At 39.5% G+C, this 17,177-nt stretch overlaps 1 long non-coding RNA gene across 1 annotated transcript in view; it reads left to right on the forward strand.

Annotated features, from left to right (window-relative positions):
* LOC118766112 overlaps positions 1–17,177 on the forward strand; it is a 20,478-nt gene continuing 3,301 nt past the window's right edge. Inside the window, exon 1 of the long non-coding RNA XR_005002036.1 lies at positions 1–234. This is a non-coding gene — a long non-coding RNA (uncharacterized LOC118766112). The remainder of the gene's footprint in view (positions 235–17,177) is intronic.

Genomic DNA, 17,177 nt, shown 5'->3' on the forward strand with positions numbered 1-17,177 from the left:
ATATATATATAAATATATATATAAAACTTTACTTTTCCTAGTGGGAGTGCCTGTTGTCCACACAACATGCCCACCCCCACAGCAATCCCTGTATATACAGCCACTCCCATAACACTCCCCCCACACAGACACCTGTGTGTTCTCATGATTTACATTACCAAGATTTTTCATTTTCTGTTTGTTTTTAAAATCTCTATAAACGAACGATATATATATATATATATATGTGTGTATGTGTGTGTGTATATACACACATAAAGCTATGTACACCATGTGTTGTATAAACTTCTGACTACAATCAATATTAATACTACTACGACTGCTACTACTACTACTATTACTACTACTATTTCATTATATCCAGTGAATTCTAGATTTTTTTTTTTGCCCCTCTTTGTCTAGCCCCCGATGTCATTACTTCAAACCGAACCACTGTTATGATACCATCACAGTAAGGGCCTATTTCTGGCCCCTTTCATTTCATATGGGGTTACCATCAAAGATGGCGCCAAAACGGATCTTACTAGGGAGTATGTTGCCCAACTAAATTGCGTGTACATAGAACTATTATACATCCTTGTGTGTGTGTGTATGTATGTGTGTCTGTGTATGTGTGTGTATATATGCGCCTACATAAATATATACATACATGTGTATGTGTATATGTATATATATGCAGGTGTGTGTGTGTGCACAATCAACATTGCTGAGTTTGTATAAATATGCTTAATCCTGTTTGTGTGTTTCTTCTGTCCGTACGTCTCCAGTTCACACCACACTGCATACCCCCCTCTTTCTGCTCCCCACCCCATCCCCAAACAACCCCCCCCCACAGCCCCCACCCCCTTCTCACTGATCATGACAATTCATATCATGCTGCTGTTTGCTATTTGCTGCCCCCCCCCCGTTGCCCCTATATGCAGCATATTGCAACGGCATCCTGTAGCATCAATCAGCCTAAACATGCCACGAATCTTCATCAGTCTCCATCAATCACCATCACTCGACCTATTGGCTTTTTAACGTTTTGACTTATTTTTTGGCTGCAAAATATTTCTTCCTTTCTCTGGTTTCATTTATTTGTTGTTAGTTTATTATTTCAGCTTTGCCTGATGAAACAAAATACCAGTTACGTACTGGGGGGGTCAGTGTAACTTACTTTTTTCCGGCCCCTAAATTTCAGGTCTTGTGCCCTTATATGGTAGAAATTACTAGAGTTAGGGCAATGGGTGGTAGAAACTGGAGAGGTCACAGAACAATACCTGGTGGTGTTTAGTTACATCCCTTCAGCTTCTGGGTTTAAATCCCTCATGACATTGTCTGTGTTTTTTTATAAGCATCTGTGAAGTAGGGGTGGGATTTGTACCAGTCATGAATTGGGGTTTGATGTAACTTATTGACCTCTCACCTTGGCAATTCCTTGTGTTTGGGTCTGTTTTAGAAGGAATTCTGGTGCTGTTCTCTACTTAGACTGGTTTCAAGCAGTGAAATGTGGCCATGCTGGGGCATCACTCGAGGTTCTGGTTGATAAATGACTAACATTATGGGGATTTACCTGATATACCATGAGTCCAACAAACAGTGTCTTCGAGTCCTGCAAGAGATGCCTTCGACGTATCACTCCCCCCCCCCTGGGCCTATTATTATACAAGCTGCAAGAATCATAAGCCACACCAGGCAAAATGCTTGGTGCCAGTTCATCCCTCTTTACATTCTGAGTTCAAATTCCACTGAAGTCCACTTTATCTTTTATCCCTTCAGGGTTGATAAAACAAATACCAGTTGAGCACTGGGGTCAATGTAATCCATTTATCCCCTCCCCCCAAATTGCTGGCCTTGTGCCAAAATTTGAAATCCTCCTCCTCATTATCATCATCCTCATTATTATTATTATTATTATTATTATAAACGGTTTCTGATTGAGGCACAACTTACTTTTTTTGTTTTGTCTTTTAGGAGAGGGTTTTAATCCTTTCCATTCTTCCCTGTCTTTTACTGGTTGCTTCTCTGTTTTATCAGCCTCAAAAGAACGAAAGGCAGAAGGAATCAACACATCAGAAATGGTAGAGCAGCAAAGGATTTGCTTTCATGTGTGTATATGTCCCGTTTGTCTCTCTCTCTATCTCTGTGTATATATGTGTTTGTCAGCCTATTTGTGTGTGTAAAATCCTTCACAAACCATGGAAGTATAAATTCAGAAATTAAAATATGAAAATTTCCTATTTATTTATGTCTGATGCCATCTTTCTGCTGTGAATTTTTTTCAGTGACTTTCTTCATTTCCAAACGTTTTTTTTTCTTTGATTTTAACCTCCCTTAAATATTGTACTGGGAAGGGTTCTCTCTATCAGCCCTTAATGCTCAACGCCTAGATTCTGATTCCTGTTGGTTTACTCTTGACAAGAGCATGAATGTTACAACATCACATTTTCCTAGAATTAGTTCTGTTTAAGAAAAATAATTTGTAAACAGAAAACAGTTCACTTGAGTCTTATTGGAAACTGGATGTCAGTATTTGGTGAAGTTGTGGCTGTCATGCCAAACTATTTTGTGCTGATAGTCATCAGAGTCCCACATCTGACTGGAGCAGGTCATGACCATCCCATCTTATTTTCAGGCATAATACATCAAGGACTACATTATCTAATGTCCCTTGTTTTTTTGTTAAGGTTTATGACTGAATTGGAAGCTTGTCCCCTAAAGTCTGAGAGAGAGAGTTTAGGGTCCTTTTAGAAGTCTGCCTACTCTTGAGGGTGTTAATAGCTAGGAGAAAGATTTATATATAAGGTAAAAGTGCTGAACCACTGAGTTCAAACCTGACCACGACAGTCGTTATATTATGTCGTCCTGGGTCACAGACCTAATTTTGTTAACAGTTTGCTTGATTGAACTAAACACAGATCCTACTTCTTCACAGTTGAGAGGGTTTAATGCTAGCTTGGACATCCAGACGTGAAAATCATTTCGGAAACAAACAACTGTGGAAAAACATGGATGTGTTATGAGTGGACATTGTTACCCGACGGTGTTGTGGCAGCACATTTAATTGTTAATATAGAAATAGGTGATAAGGTAGCAGGCTGGCGGAGTTGTTAGCACGCTGGGCATGTTGTCCTTCTGTGCTTTGGGAGTTCAAATTACACCGAGGTCAGTTTTGCTTGCTACCCTTTCAGGGTCGATAAAAAAATTACTGACTTGAGTACTGGGGGTCAATGTAATCAACTTAACCTGCTCCCGGAAATTGCTGGCCTTGTGCCAAAATTTGAAACATGGAAATTGATAACGGTCAGAGTCAGGACAATGATGCAAGGGAGGTAACTGTGGCCTGCTTCGGCTCTACCTGTCGTCCACGGTGGCAATAAAGAATCCGGCCCCACTCCTGCTGTCAAAGGAGGATTTGTTTGTGGAGTTTATGGGTGTTGTAGAGATGATGGCGGTTATTAACTGCGCACGTACTGGGACACTCCACCCTACCACCACCACCACTGCTGCTACTACTACAGCACAAAAGTACAGCCATTACTCGTTAGCGAATATGTCCTTATAATATGCCACCGGCTTTCAAAAGTAGTTTTGGGTTCTTAGGGGTGAGGAAGCAGAGATGGGGCCATCTTGGATCACTCGATTTTCCTGAACATAGTGAGAGAGATAGAGAGAAGTGGGGAAGGAAGGAAGGGAGCAGTCTACATCCAGTGCTCCCTTATGGGTACTTGTTTACAGCTGAGTGGACTGAGGCAATGCAAAATGAAGTCCCTTGCTAAAAGGCATAGTGTACTGCCCAGTCCAGGAACTGAACCCATTTACAACTAGGCTGTGTGTCTTTCTACCTTCTTCACCCTTCGATGGTTGTATTAGTCTGTGTATGAACCACGGTGGTGGGTGGGGGTGAAATAGTAGAAATAGTAACCAAATTCCCTTCATTCCACAACACACCATCTCATACAAAGGCCACATAAAATAATGGATGTCCCCTCCCCACAAATACAAGGCTGGGATGGTCATTTCTGGAATGTCTTTGATCAAGTCTGACCTTGACTCACTATAAACATAATTAACAGGTGTTGGCCATGGACCACTACTTCTCTTCATCTTCCTGCTTCAAATTGGTTTATTTTGCTAATCACTTTTTTTTGTTTGTTTGTTTCGTTCATTTATTAGTTTCAGTTGGGGTGCTGTGGCCATACTGGGGCACTGCAATTAGTCTCACTACTTGAAACCTCCCCTAACGTGTGGCATCTGGTGAACGAGGGAGGTTGATGTCGCTGCCCTCATCTACGCCTCCAGCATTGAGGTAGGCTCATTTGGAATCCTTGACCAGAAGAGATCCAGCTCTGTTTCCAAGACAACTACATTCACTTCATGTACGTCTCTCAGGGTTTTCAAGAGAATATTGAAGAGCTGTGGGCCCTTAAAACCCAAGCTGTTGTAGTATCTGGTTCTGTATCCTGATGGCAACGGTGGGACCTTGTACCAAAATTTTGGTACAAGCCCTTTCAGGGTTTTCCAGATGTATATCACTACATATCTTTCCCACCTTTGTTCTTGGGAGTAGAGCCTTTACTCTTTCAGCCTCTCCCAGGAGCTGACATGTCACATCAAGATGAACCTCAGAAAGGCATGAATGCCACCAACTCCATCCTTTTAATTTTCTAATTTTTCTTTTTATTACTAATCATTGATCATGTTAATCACTACAGAAATACGATTAATTTTTGTTGAAATCTCTTTTAATAATCAACAGAGATGGTCATGGCTAGAGCCTTGTTGACTGTGGACCTGCAACTGAGCACCAAAAGCAACAGCCCCAGATATCTCCCTCCCCCTCTCTCATGTCTCTCCGACTTCCTCTCTCTTCCCCTCTTTATCTCTCCTCTGTTTCCTCCTTTCTTCCTTCTCTCTTTCTCTTTTTTATGATTCTCAGTCAAAGATACTTTTTGCTTTTAAGTTTTTTTTTGTTTTTTGTTTTTCTGGTTTCCATTTCCGTCATTCCTTCTGCTCACGTCTCCAGTGTGTGTGACCGTAAATTCAATCCCACAGGTTGCTTTATATGTATGCGTGTATCTGTGTGTGCAAACTGGACATACATGTATATATCTACCTGTATATACATCTATGCAGGTACAAACGTATATGAGTGTGTCTCTGTATCAATCTACAATTCCTCCATCACCACCATGACCAACCCCTCTGACAACCATCAAAATGAAATATCCCCGACCCCTAACCCCGTTCCGTTGTTATCTCATTCCCTCGACGAAATAAAATACAATAAGGTGACCAGACAATAACAAACCATACTTTCTCCTAGATCTGTATGATGGCGGGGCAATGTTTTACATCTTCTCTCCATCATAATTGTCTTAAGTATTGTACAAAATAGAATAGCTAATTGCCTTATTCGTTAAAATCTAGATGTTAATTTGTATTTATATTTCAATAAATCCATTTACAAAGCCTCACTAATTTTTTTTTTCAGTTTTCATTCTTATCCTTTTTTTTTTTTTTCAAATGTGTTTAAATTATTTTTTGTCTGATATAACCTAAAAGATCTATTTCAGGGTCAGTAATGTGAGAAGAACTTAGGCAGATGGAGACTGTATGTGCATTCATGAATATTATAGATCTATATTTATGGGTACAGACTGTGTGACACATGTGTGCAAACAACCATGCTACATGGCAGTGAAACCTGGTCCGTGACTGCTGAGGACATGCGTAATCTTGCGAGTAATGAAGCCAGTATGCTCTGCTGGGTGTGTAATGTCAGTGTGCATACATGAGAGAGTGTAAGCGCCCTGAGAGAAAGGTTGGACTTAAGAAGCATCAGATGTGGTGTGCAAGAGAGACAACTGTGCTGGTATGGTCATGTGTTGCATATGGATGAGGACAGCTGTGTGAAAAAGTGTCACACCCAAGGAATTGAGGGAACCTGTGGAAGAGGTAGACCCAGGAAGTTCTGGAATGAGGTGTTGAAACATGATCTTAGAACATTGGGCCTCACTGAGGCAATGACAAAGACCTTTGGAGATATGCTGTGCATGAGAATACCCAACAAGCCAAGTGAGATAATAACCGTGGCCTATGCCAATGCAGCATAACCATCACATGTAATAGTGTCCTTCAATCATTGGGCAATAAACTGCGCTTGCGAAGACCTGTTGAGGCAAGTGAAATCATTGTCATGGCCGATAACAATACTGCCCAATTAGCACCTGTGCCAGTGGCACATTAAAAGCACCATTCAAGCGTGATCGTTTCCAGGGCCGCCTGATTGGCACCCATGCTGGTGGCACATAAAAAGCACCATTTGAACATGATCGTTGCCAGCATCGCCTGCTGGTGGAAAGTGAAAAGCACCATTCAAGCGTGGTCCATGCCAGTACCACCTGACTGGCTCCTGCGCTGGTGGCATGTAAAAGCATCCACTACACTCTCAGAGTGGTTGGCATCCAACTGTAGAAACACTGCCAGATCAGATTGGAGCCTGTTTCAGGCTTCTGGCTTGCCAGCCCTCAGTCAAACCATCCAACCTATGCCAGCATAGAAAACGGATGTTAAACGACAATGATAATAATATTTGTGTCTGTGTTTGCCCACCCCAATATTGCTTGAAAACCAATGTTGATGTGTTTATATCCCTGTAACTTAGTGGTTCAGCAAAAAAGACTGATAGAATAAGTACTATGCTTATAAAGAATACGTCCTGGAGGCAATTTTGTTTGACTAAAGGTGGTGCTCCAGCATGGCCGCAGTCAAATGACTGAAACGAGTAAAAGAATAAAAGAATATATGTATGTATACACACATATATGTATGTGTGTATACATATATATATATATATATATATACAGTGTGATTAGAGTTGTTTTGTGTGCTGCTTCTGTTGAAGTTGGGTGGAGAGACTCCTTTGTGCCTCCTGTCATGATGTAGGTTCATCTGGTATCACAAATAAAAATTTTTCCAGATACTCATTGAAGATCTCCGCATTTACACATCACAAATTCTTGAGGCTGTTTGGCAGAATGTCGAACAGTTGGGGACCCTTGTAACCTAAGCTGTTACAATACTGGCTCCATATTCTAGATGGAGAAGTCGGGATCTTTGGTTCTATGCAGTACCATTCAGTCTGATGATTGGAATAGCTTTAAATTCCAAAGTTGGGAGCCAGATCTTCCAGGGTCTTCCATACCACTGCATATCTTCCACACCTTCTCCTTGGAAGTAGAGCATCAATTCCTTTAGCCTGTCCGAGAAGCTCATATGTTTCTCTGAATCAGTCTTTGTGTAGTGGTTGCTTCAAGTTCCGCCGACATGAGTGGGGAGACATAAATCAGACAACTGAGAATGAAAGTTCTCCCTAAGGGTAGTGTAGTACCTTTTTTTCTGATTCTGAATGATCTCGGAATCCATCCAGCTCTTCACCTGTACAATACTGCCATCTCAATAATGTGCTCATGGAATGTTGCATGCTTTCTCATGTGGATTCTCTGGTCACACCACCTCTGACTCAGTGAATGCTCTACCCTCTAGCCCTCTGTATTCTGATTCTAGTCTGTTTGTGAGCCAACAGTGGAGGGCTTGAACATTCTCAGCATTCAACTGCATGTTATTTTTCATCAGCCCTTTTGCAGGGTGTTTGGCAGTGTCAGTCATCAGGGTCAATAATAATTTTGTGTCATCAATATGGCTGGTGAGAGTGGCTGAGGGAACCACCACAAACAGTAGGGGTCCCAATACAGTTCCTTGAGGGATTCCACTGAGAATTGATCTTCCCAAAGAGAACAACATCGGCTGCAATTGTCTGACTCTTGCCTTATAGGAAGTCGTACCACCACTTCCCTGACTGGCTTCCATGCTGGTGGCAGGTAAAAAGCACTATCCGAATATGATCAATGCTAGGCCTGCCTGACTGGCTCCTGTGCTGGTGGCATGTAAAAAGCACCCACTACACTCTCTGAGTGGTTGGCATTAGGAAGGGCATCCAGCTGTAGAAACACTGCCAGATCAGATTGGATCCTGGTACAGCCACTGGCTTTCCAGACCGCAGTCAAACCGTCCAACCCATGCCAGCATAGAAAACAGACGTTAAACAATGATGATGATGACAATGATATATGTATACATATGTATGTGTATATATGTATATATATATATATATATATATCTATATATATATATATCTATATATATATATATATATATACACTATGTAAATGGCAATTTCTGTCTGTTTGTGGCTGTGTATGTTTGTGAATTTTGTTACTATAACTCCACCGATACTATCCAACTGATCTTGATAAAACTTGACATGTGTGGGGCTTATGTGCTCACAAACTTGGAATTTTTTAAAAAATCAATAATTTTTAATCAGCATCGATTTTTTTTCAAAAATCAATAGGACATTCAAAATGCAAATTCTCATAGGATTGTTATTTTCTTCCATAACTTTTAAAGTCTTCGACTAATTTTCTTGAAATTTTATACACAGGTGGAATATGCACTAAGGACGGGTTGAGACGAATATATTTTTACCTAGGTCACTCAAGCAAAGTGTAAGATGATTTTTGATTAACTGATTAACAAAATTTCACCTAAATTGTTGTGGGGTTAAAATATTCATTAACTCTTTTAACATTCTGAGGTTGCTGTAACAGGTATTTTCTTAACACCTTCACTTAAAATTGTTGGGTCTAACCGTTGCAATCAATATTTGATTTTCACGATCAGTGGAACTATACCCAGGAAACACAGACATCAACTTAAGTGCTGTGCACTTAGAATTTTCTCTCAGGTTGCAAGAGAATTTGCTTTTTTTCCCTCTTCATAGCATCTTACGACTCTATGACCGCCACATTGTCGCCTCTGCTCTCCAAATGTTTCTGTAAGTATAAAATCTCTTTTCACTAAATAATTTTTTGTTTACTTTTCAAACTTTTATGTTCTTTTTTTTCATAGCACTCCTTTACAATTCCCTTCGTTATGTTTCCATCGATTATATATTTCCACTCATCTGACCAAACGATTGTCATTTTCTAATTCCACACATATTTATTTGTATTATTGTTTTGTGAATGAATTTGCTTACGCCTTCTATTATCTGTCCTATGTCTTGATTTACACTTTCCGTCTGAGAGAAATTAGGCATTGTAATGGGTACTGGGAATATCCCTGCTCCTGGGCATTACTGGGTACCTCAGCTAGTATATGTGTGTGTGTGTGTGTGGCATTATGCCATGCTTCAGAAAAAGACCCGTCTAGCCAACTAAAATCTCTGTCATGGCAGTTACTGGTGTGACACAAATGGCACGTAAAAGCACCCATTACGCTCATGGTGTGGTTGGCGTTAGAAACCACGCCAAATCAAACTGGAGTATGGTGCAGCTTTCCAGCTTACCAGCCCTGATCAAACCGTCTTTCCCATACCAGCATGGACAACGGATGTTGATAATGATGATGATGATGATAATGTTATATACATGCACACACACACCCACACACAAAACTGGTTTAGGCATTTTAAGGAAGGCAACACCAGCCTTAAAAATAAACCAAATTTAGGGTGACATTCTGTTGTTGAAGAGGAGGCTTTGCTTAAACAACAGCCAAACACCACCAGCACCTAACATTATCGGCAGAAGTTGATCTTTGACAAAACACCATCAGCCAACCCTTCCATAAGCTCAGTCTTGTAAACAGACTCTGTCAGGAAGTTCTTCAGACGCTGACCAATGACCAGGCTCAGCAATGTGTGGACATTTGCAAACAACCACCGGCAAATCCTTGAAATATTTGTTTTTGGAGTTGAACTGTAACTCATCATCATCATCATCATCATTTAACATCCGCTTTCCATGCTGGCATGGGTTGGACAGTTTGACTGAAGGCTGGCGAACCAGATGGCTGCACTAGGCTCCAGTCTGATATGGTAATGTTTCTACAGCTGGATGCCCTTCCTAATGCCAACCACTCTGAGAGTTTAGCAGATGCTTTTTACATGCCACCAGCATGGGAGCCAGTCAGGCTGCACTGGCAATGATCACGTTTGATTGGTGCTTTTTACATGCCACTCGCATGGGTGCCAATCAGTGGGTACTGTCATTGGCCACAACAATGACTTCACTTGCCTCGACAGGTCTTCGCAGATCCTCTTCCAAAGCTCCTCTACCAGAAAGTTAAAGATGTGGGGTGAGAGAGCATAATGTGTCCTACCCATAAATGAGGAAGCCAAGCAAATGCTAAAATTGACAGATCCGTTTCTCTAATCTCACATATCAACAAAGCCATGGAATGAATTCGCAGGAGGAAGCTGATCGTGTCCTGGAAGATAATGACTTGTTTCCTGACACGCAGCATGGCTCCCACTCAGGAGGAAGCTGCTTTACACGGCTTCGGCAGTATTATGACCGGGTGTTGAATCAACTTAGGAATCTCTCAAATGTGGATGTGATGTATCTTGATTTTACAAAAGCTTTTGATAAGGTTTTGATAACAGTCACAAGGAGAGGGGTTACATGACTTCTTAAAAGACAGAAGTCTGACTGTATTGGCCAATGGAGCCCTCTTCAGGGAGAAATTAGTAGTGAGTGGAATGTCTGAGGGATCTGTCCTGGGGCTGCCGTTAGTTACACAGGCAGCCCCTCTCACTAGTTTTGCCAATGGCACAAAGTAATGCAAATAGTGAAGAAACCTCTCAATGCTAATCTTCTCCAGAAAGATCTGTTCAAAAGAGCAGCTAAGGAAAGGACATGCAATTTAATGCAGGAAAATTCCAAGTTCTCTGCTATCAGCCAACTTTTGATGACATGCCACAAAAAGATATTTTGAACCAAAAAATCCCTGAGTCAAAACACAATGCAGGGATTGAACAACGGTGCATCATTTCATGTACCTATCACCAAGATAATGGTAATGTGCAGGTAAATAGACATGTAGAGTCTGAGAACAAAGGAGCAGAAAAATATGCTGGTCCCATGGAAGACATTTGTCCTCAGCTGTTTGGATTACTGATCCCAAATATGGTCACCCCAACAGTGTCAAACTAATAGTGGAACTCAGGGCAGTTCAGTGGCGCAAAACCTAGAAAACAACATTAAGATTGGGCAATGGTAGTTTCATATCAAACAACAAACCATTATGCCCCATTTTGGGTATTTATACCCTGAAAACCCCTAATATCTCAACAACCATTTGTCCGATTTATGTGAAACTTGTTTTAGTCTGTCTTCACATTTCAGGGGGAATTTAATTCATAGTATTTTCCCCTTATGTGCCAGTTTGGCTGAGTAACAATGCAAGCAAGATTCAAGCTCACTTTGAATGTATTATAGATGTATATAAGTACATGTATATACTTGCATATATATATATGTGTGTGTAAGGACACATAGTCAAGTGGTTAGGGTGTTGTACTTATGAACATGAGATCATAGTTTCAATTCCTAGCCCAGGCGGTGCATTGTGTTCTGGAACCAAACACCTCATCTCACATTGCTCTGCAATCACTTTGACACCCGACACGTAGTATACCGTGCACCGGTTCAGACAACATTGATTCGATGGAGAGAGTGAGCCAATGTACAGCAGACACATTTGATCACTATGAAAAAAATCATTTGTGGTGGTCACCAGGCGGCAAAAGTTGAACACTTATATGTCATCTTTGACAGGAAAGTCCGTCATATGCGCAGGGTTGAGGCTGAATTTGGTAACTTGCTTTGTTATGTGCTTTCAGTTATACATAAACGTGTGTTATGTACGTAAGTGTGTGGAAGAGAAGTGGAGAGAAGAAAACGAGGGAAAATGCAGGCGAAAGGGGAGCATCACATACATGTATAACTGCATATATATGTGTGTGTGTGTGTGTCTGTGCATATATATACACCAATCTTGTGTTTTACCAATATAACACACCCAGACAAGTTTACTTGACTGAAACAGAAAACAGCCTCCACTGATCTCTTATAAATAGCAATTCTACACAATGTATTAAGTGTATTTTGTAAACAAGTGTATATAATGAATGTATGTATATATATATATATATAATTACTACAGTACTCTGTCGGTTACGATGACAAGGGTTCCAGTTGATCCGGTCAACAGAACAGCCTGCTATTGAAATAAATGTGCAAGTGGCTGAGCACTCCACTGTCACGTGTACCCTTAACATAGTTCTCAGGGAGATTCAGCGTGATACAGAGTGTGACATGGCTGGTCCTTTGAAATACAGGTACAACAGAAACAGGAAGGAAGAGTGAGAGAAAGTTGTGGTGAAAGAATACAGCAGGGTTGTCACCACCCCTTGCTGGAGCCTCGTAGGGCTTTAGGTGTTTTTGCTCAATAAACACTCACCACGCTCGGTCTGGGAATTGAAACCGCGATCCTATGATCACGAGTCCGCTGCCCTAACCACTGGGCCATTGTGCCTCCATATATACATATAGATAGATAGATAGATAGACAGACACACATGCAATCATGCTTGTGTGTGACATGATGTAAGTCAACTGACATTTGAAAGTTGCAGTTGTGTCATATACACTCTTGGAGTGTGCTGAGTTATGTCAAACTTCATTTATCTTGTTGTTTCAGTCATGAGACTGTGGCCAGACTGGAGCACCCCTTTAGAGAATTTCTAGTCTAATTAATCAACCTTTTTTAAAGCCTAGTGCTAATTTTGATCTCTGTTGCCGAACTGCTAAGTTATGGGGACGTAAACAACCCAACACCAGTTATCTACTAATGGTTGGGAGAGACACACACACACACACACAAACGATAGCCTTCTTTCAGTTTCTATCTACCAAATCCACTCAAGAGGCTTTGGTCAGCCCAAGATTATAATAGAAGGCAATTGGCCAAGGTGCCACACAGTGGGACTGAACCCACAATCATTTGGATGGGAAGCTATTTGTAAACTTTATTGAAACATATCATTGCTAGAACAGCCAATTCCACATACTTCCATTGAGGCAGATCTTCCACAGCCAGATGTTATTCTTGGCAGTAACTCTCATAACCATGTTTTAAGTACAAAATTAGAAACGAACGACACTGCTTGTATGACGGTGGCACTTATTTACGAACATTATGTGATGTGAAGACAAACCAACACACGCAATGGAGCTCTTAGTTTCTGTCTACCAAATCTTCTCGTCAGGCTTTGGTCTACTTGAGGCTGTCACAAACATATAAAATATATCAAGGTTTTATGTAAACAACATTAAATAAGCACTTTAGAACTTCGTATATTGGTAGAATGTGTCACAGAAAACATCTTTCTCTCTTGGCGTTCTTGAGAAAATACTGTAGTTTGTAAGCTATTTCTTGTTTAATTATTCGTATTTCGGCAATTTCAACCAATCAATGACGTCTATTGAGGTGAATACAATTACTGCTGTTGTTTGTCAAGAAGTTGAACAAGAAATTGCCGAAATACAAGAATTTAACAAGAAATATCTTACAAACTACAGAATTTTCTCAAGAAAGCCAAGAGAAAAAGATGTTTTATGTAACACATTCTACCAGTATACGAAGTTTAAAAGTGTTTAGTTACAAAGAAATTATTTTTAAAATCTGCCGATCAAAGCGAAAAGATCCAATAATAATAATAATAAATAGAAAGAAACTAGAAAGACATCGGCGACAGTGAAATTATTCGCTTGTTTTTATTCCTCCAACATTGATCCCCCAGTTTAGTTATAACCCCGGTCCAACCAGTCTCTCCCTCCCCATTGCTAACCAACCCAGCTGCCGAACATATTTGGTTTGCTTTTTCTTTCTTCCCCTTTTTTTTTTTTTGTTTCATTTACTTTCGGCCCCCTTTTTAAGCAAGATTACAAAATAAATTAAGGGTTACGGATCATTTCAATGACGACGACATAAAAAGACATTTACCAGAAAGGTAGCACAGAGGGAAGGGAGTTAATCCGCCTTGTGAAACGGGCCGGATATCAAATTACCTCCCTTTAATTTAGTGTCTGTGTCTTATGAGCGTCCTTCCTTGATGTTTTCAAGTGGGCAAAATTTGTCCTTACAAAAAAAGAAAAACACTCAGAATTCATTTGACCCACTTTTTCACTCCTTTTGTCATTTTTATTATTTCTCCGAAGATTTTTATCTTTTTTTTTTAGTAAAATATCTTCCAGCTATTTTTGCCACAAAATCGCATTTTACACCATTTTTTCTCATTTTGACGTGATTTTGCAATTTTTTTCCTTTTTATAATTAATGTTTGGTGGTGGTATTTTGAGTCTGACCTCCAGATGATGAATTTGATAATAATAATAATAATGGTTTCAAATTTTGGCACAAGGCCAGCAATTTCGGATGGGTGGGGTGAAGTTGCTTACAGCAACCCCAGTGCTCGACTGGTACTTATTTTATCGACCCCGAAAGGATGAAAGGCAAAGTTGACCTCAGCAGAATTTGAACTCGGAACATAGTGAGTCAAAAGAAATGCTTGCTAAGCACTTTGCTCAACACACTAACGATTTCGCTACCTTGCTGCCGTAATAATAACACAAAGGTTTTGAAATTCTGGTGAAGCCCAGGAATTTTGAGGGGCGGGGGGGGGGGAGGCAAGTCGATTTCCTTGACTCCAGTGACTGGGACTTTATTTGATCAACCATAAAAAGGATGAAAAGCAAAGTCGACTTTGACAGAATTTGAAGTTAGGATGTAAGAAATCTGTGAAAATACTGCTAAGCATTTTTCTTCAGCAAGCCAAAGATTCCATCAGTTTGCCACCTTAAAAAAAGAACATAAAAAAAAAACAATGAAAATAAACAATTGCCTGTTAGACAAAAATGAAACCGGAGAAAATTTCCTTCCTCGGAGTTGTGGCCTTCTTGCCTTTTTCCAGAAGAATTAGTAATGTTAAATGAAAACAATTCCAGCAATGAAAAATAAAGAAATTGTAAAATCGACTCAATTTGTTAAGGAATTACCACCACCACATCACAGGGATTGCCACAGCGATTGATTAAATGGCTTCATTAAAGTCTTTTGCGAAAATGCCTCCATGTTCTTTGATTGAGTTTTAATTCTGTGTGGCGTATCTTTTGTCTTTCACAATACATTTCCGTTTTGTTGGCAACTTCTGATTTCTTTTTCCTTCCATCTGGCATGTCTTCGTGTCTTTTAACAATGTCTTCAGCTTTTCTGTGACATATCTCTCATTAACAAACCTATCGGTAGGTACCTTTACGTCTTCCACAATATTCCTAAGAATCCATTATCTATCCACGTCTTTCGCAGTGTCTCCTTGTATCATTCTCCGACACAATTCAACAACTTTCATAGAACTTCCCATGACTTATCCAGAATATACATTTTATGTATTTTTTCCAAAATAATCATATCCATGTGTTTGTCAGTCAACCACCACCATGTTCTTTCGTTTCCCCTCACCCCACAAGCAGCAGCTCTCTCTCTCTCCATCTCACCACCTCCAATCATCATTTCATTAAAAATCCACCAACAGGCAGCCATATTTTACCACTGATATAGCAATATTTTTTTGCTATTTTTTTAGTCAATGTAACATCTTTTTCTTCTGATTTTGTGTTCAAATTGTTTTAAAAAAAACACAAAGAAAAAAAAACCCCAAACAATAAATCTGAGTGACAAATTATGGTGTATTTACATATGTTTATGTTTGTAGTAATAATATATATGATTGTGTCTGCCAAAGATTTATATATTATATATGTGTGTGTGTGCTTGTGATACATATATATATATATACATATGTATATATGGTTGTGTGTGAGTGTCTAACAAGGCATGAAACCCTACCTAATGTTCCGTGCAAGCCAACCTTGTATAGAGATATTTGGTGTGCATAAATATATATATATATATTTGTATATATATATTATATATGTGTGCACACACTCACCACACACAAACTGTAGGTAGTTACTGAAAAAGTTCTTTTTTCTTTATCTTCTTCCCTTTTGATCATCTCCAAAAGAAATAAGACGAGATTCCTCTCTTTGCTATAGCATCAGAATACTGTATATTATTATTATTATTATTATTTTCCTTGATATTGTCCTTGTAATAGTAGTAGCAGCAGCAGCAGTTTCTATACACACACGCACGCGTGTACATTGTGCTGTGTGTATACACTGGTATTGTATGCTTGTTTTTATGATATTTCTTGGGATTCAGCCACCTTTTTCACTACAATCAATATGTGCCTTTTCTATTGATGTCCCTTCCACTCAACACTCATAGGACGCAGCACATATATGAGCCCTTTTACATACAAAATGTTTCAGGTTCAAATCTGACTCCTGACATCTCCACTGGCATTTAAAACAAAAAAAAACCTTTTTTTTAAATTCTTTTCCTGCAGAAAGTTTTAAAGATTGAAAAAAGGAAGAAAAACGACCCATATTTTCTCAAAAGATATCTCCAACATTGGTCTGCAGTTTTTGTTGTTTTTTTTCCTGGTTCAGAATATACTGGAAGAAACATGACACTTTTTCCGTTCAATGTTTCATTTTCCGTTCTTCTGGTTTTCCTTCCTTTCTTTCCTTTTCGTTTTTTCCAGCAAATGGAAACAATAACGTGGATATGTGTGCGCGTATGCATCTGCGTGTATACATAAAGCCACACACATACATACACAGACATATATACACATACATATACACACACACTGCAGGTAATGTGTGTGTATACATACCAACGTGTATGTGTGTGTATATATATATATATATATATATAAATATAAAAACATGCACACCCCACACACCCATGCATATATATATATATATAAATAAATATATATATACGTATATATAAACACGTGTGCAAGTATGTAACATGTAAATATATATATATATATATATATACATACACTTAACCAACAAGTGTGTAGGTGTGCAAATATACATACACCCTGCCACACACCCATGCATATACACATGTATATCTCTATATACACCCACATGTATAGACATGAGCAAATGAGACCTCTTTGCAACTGAGAACGCTAATGAATTTACACAGCAGAACTTGACATTTGCAAACAATACAAGTTGTGATTAAAAATGCGACCAAGTGCCCACGATGGAAACGGAACCCTGCATCCGTAAGTTACCGGCTTTTTATCTCTACATTACGAGGAGTCTAGCCTAGCCCCTAATTAGCAATGCTGTGTAAAT

The sequence above is a fragment of the Octopus sinensis genome, linkage group LG14 (genome assembly GCF_006345805.1).
Source record: "Octopus sinensis linkage group LG14, ASM634580v1, whole genome shotgun sequence".
NCBI lineage: Eukaryota > Metazoa > Mollusca > Cephalopoda > Octopoda > Octopodidae > Octopus > Octopus sinensis.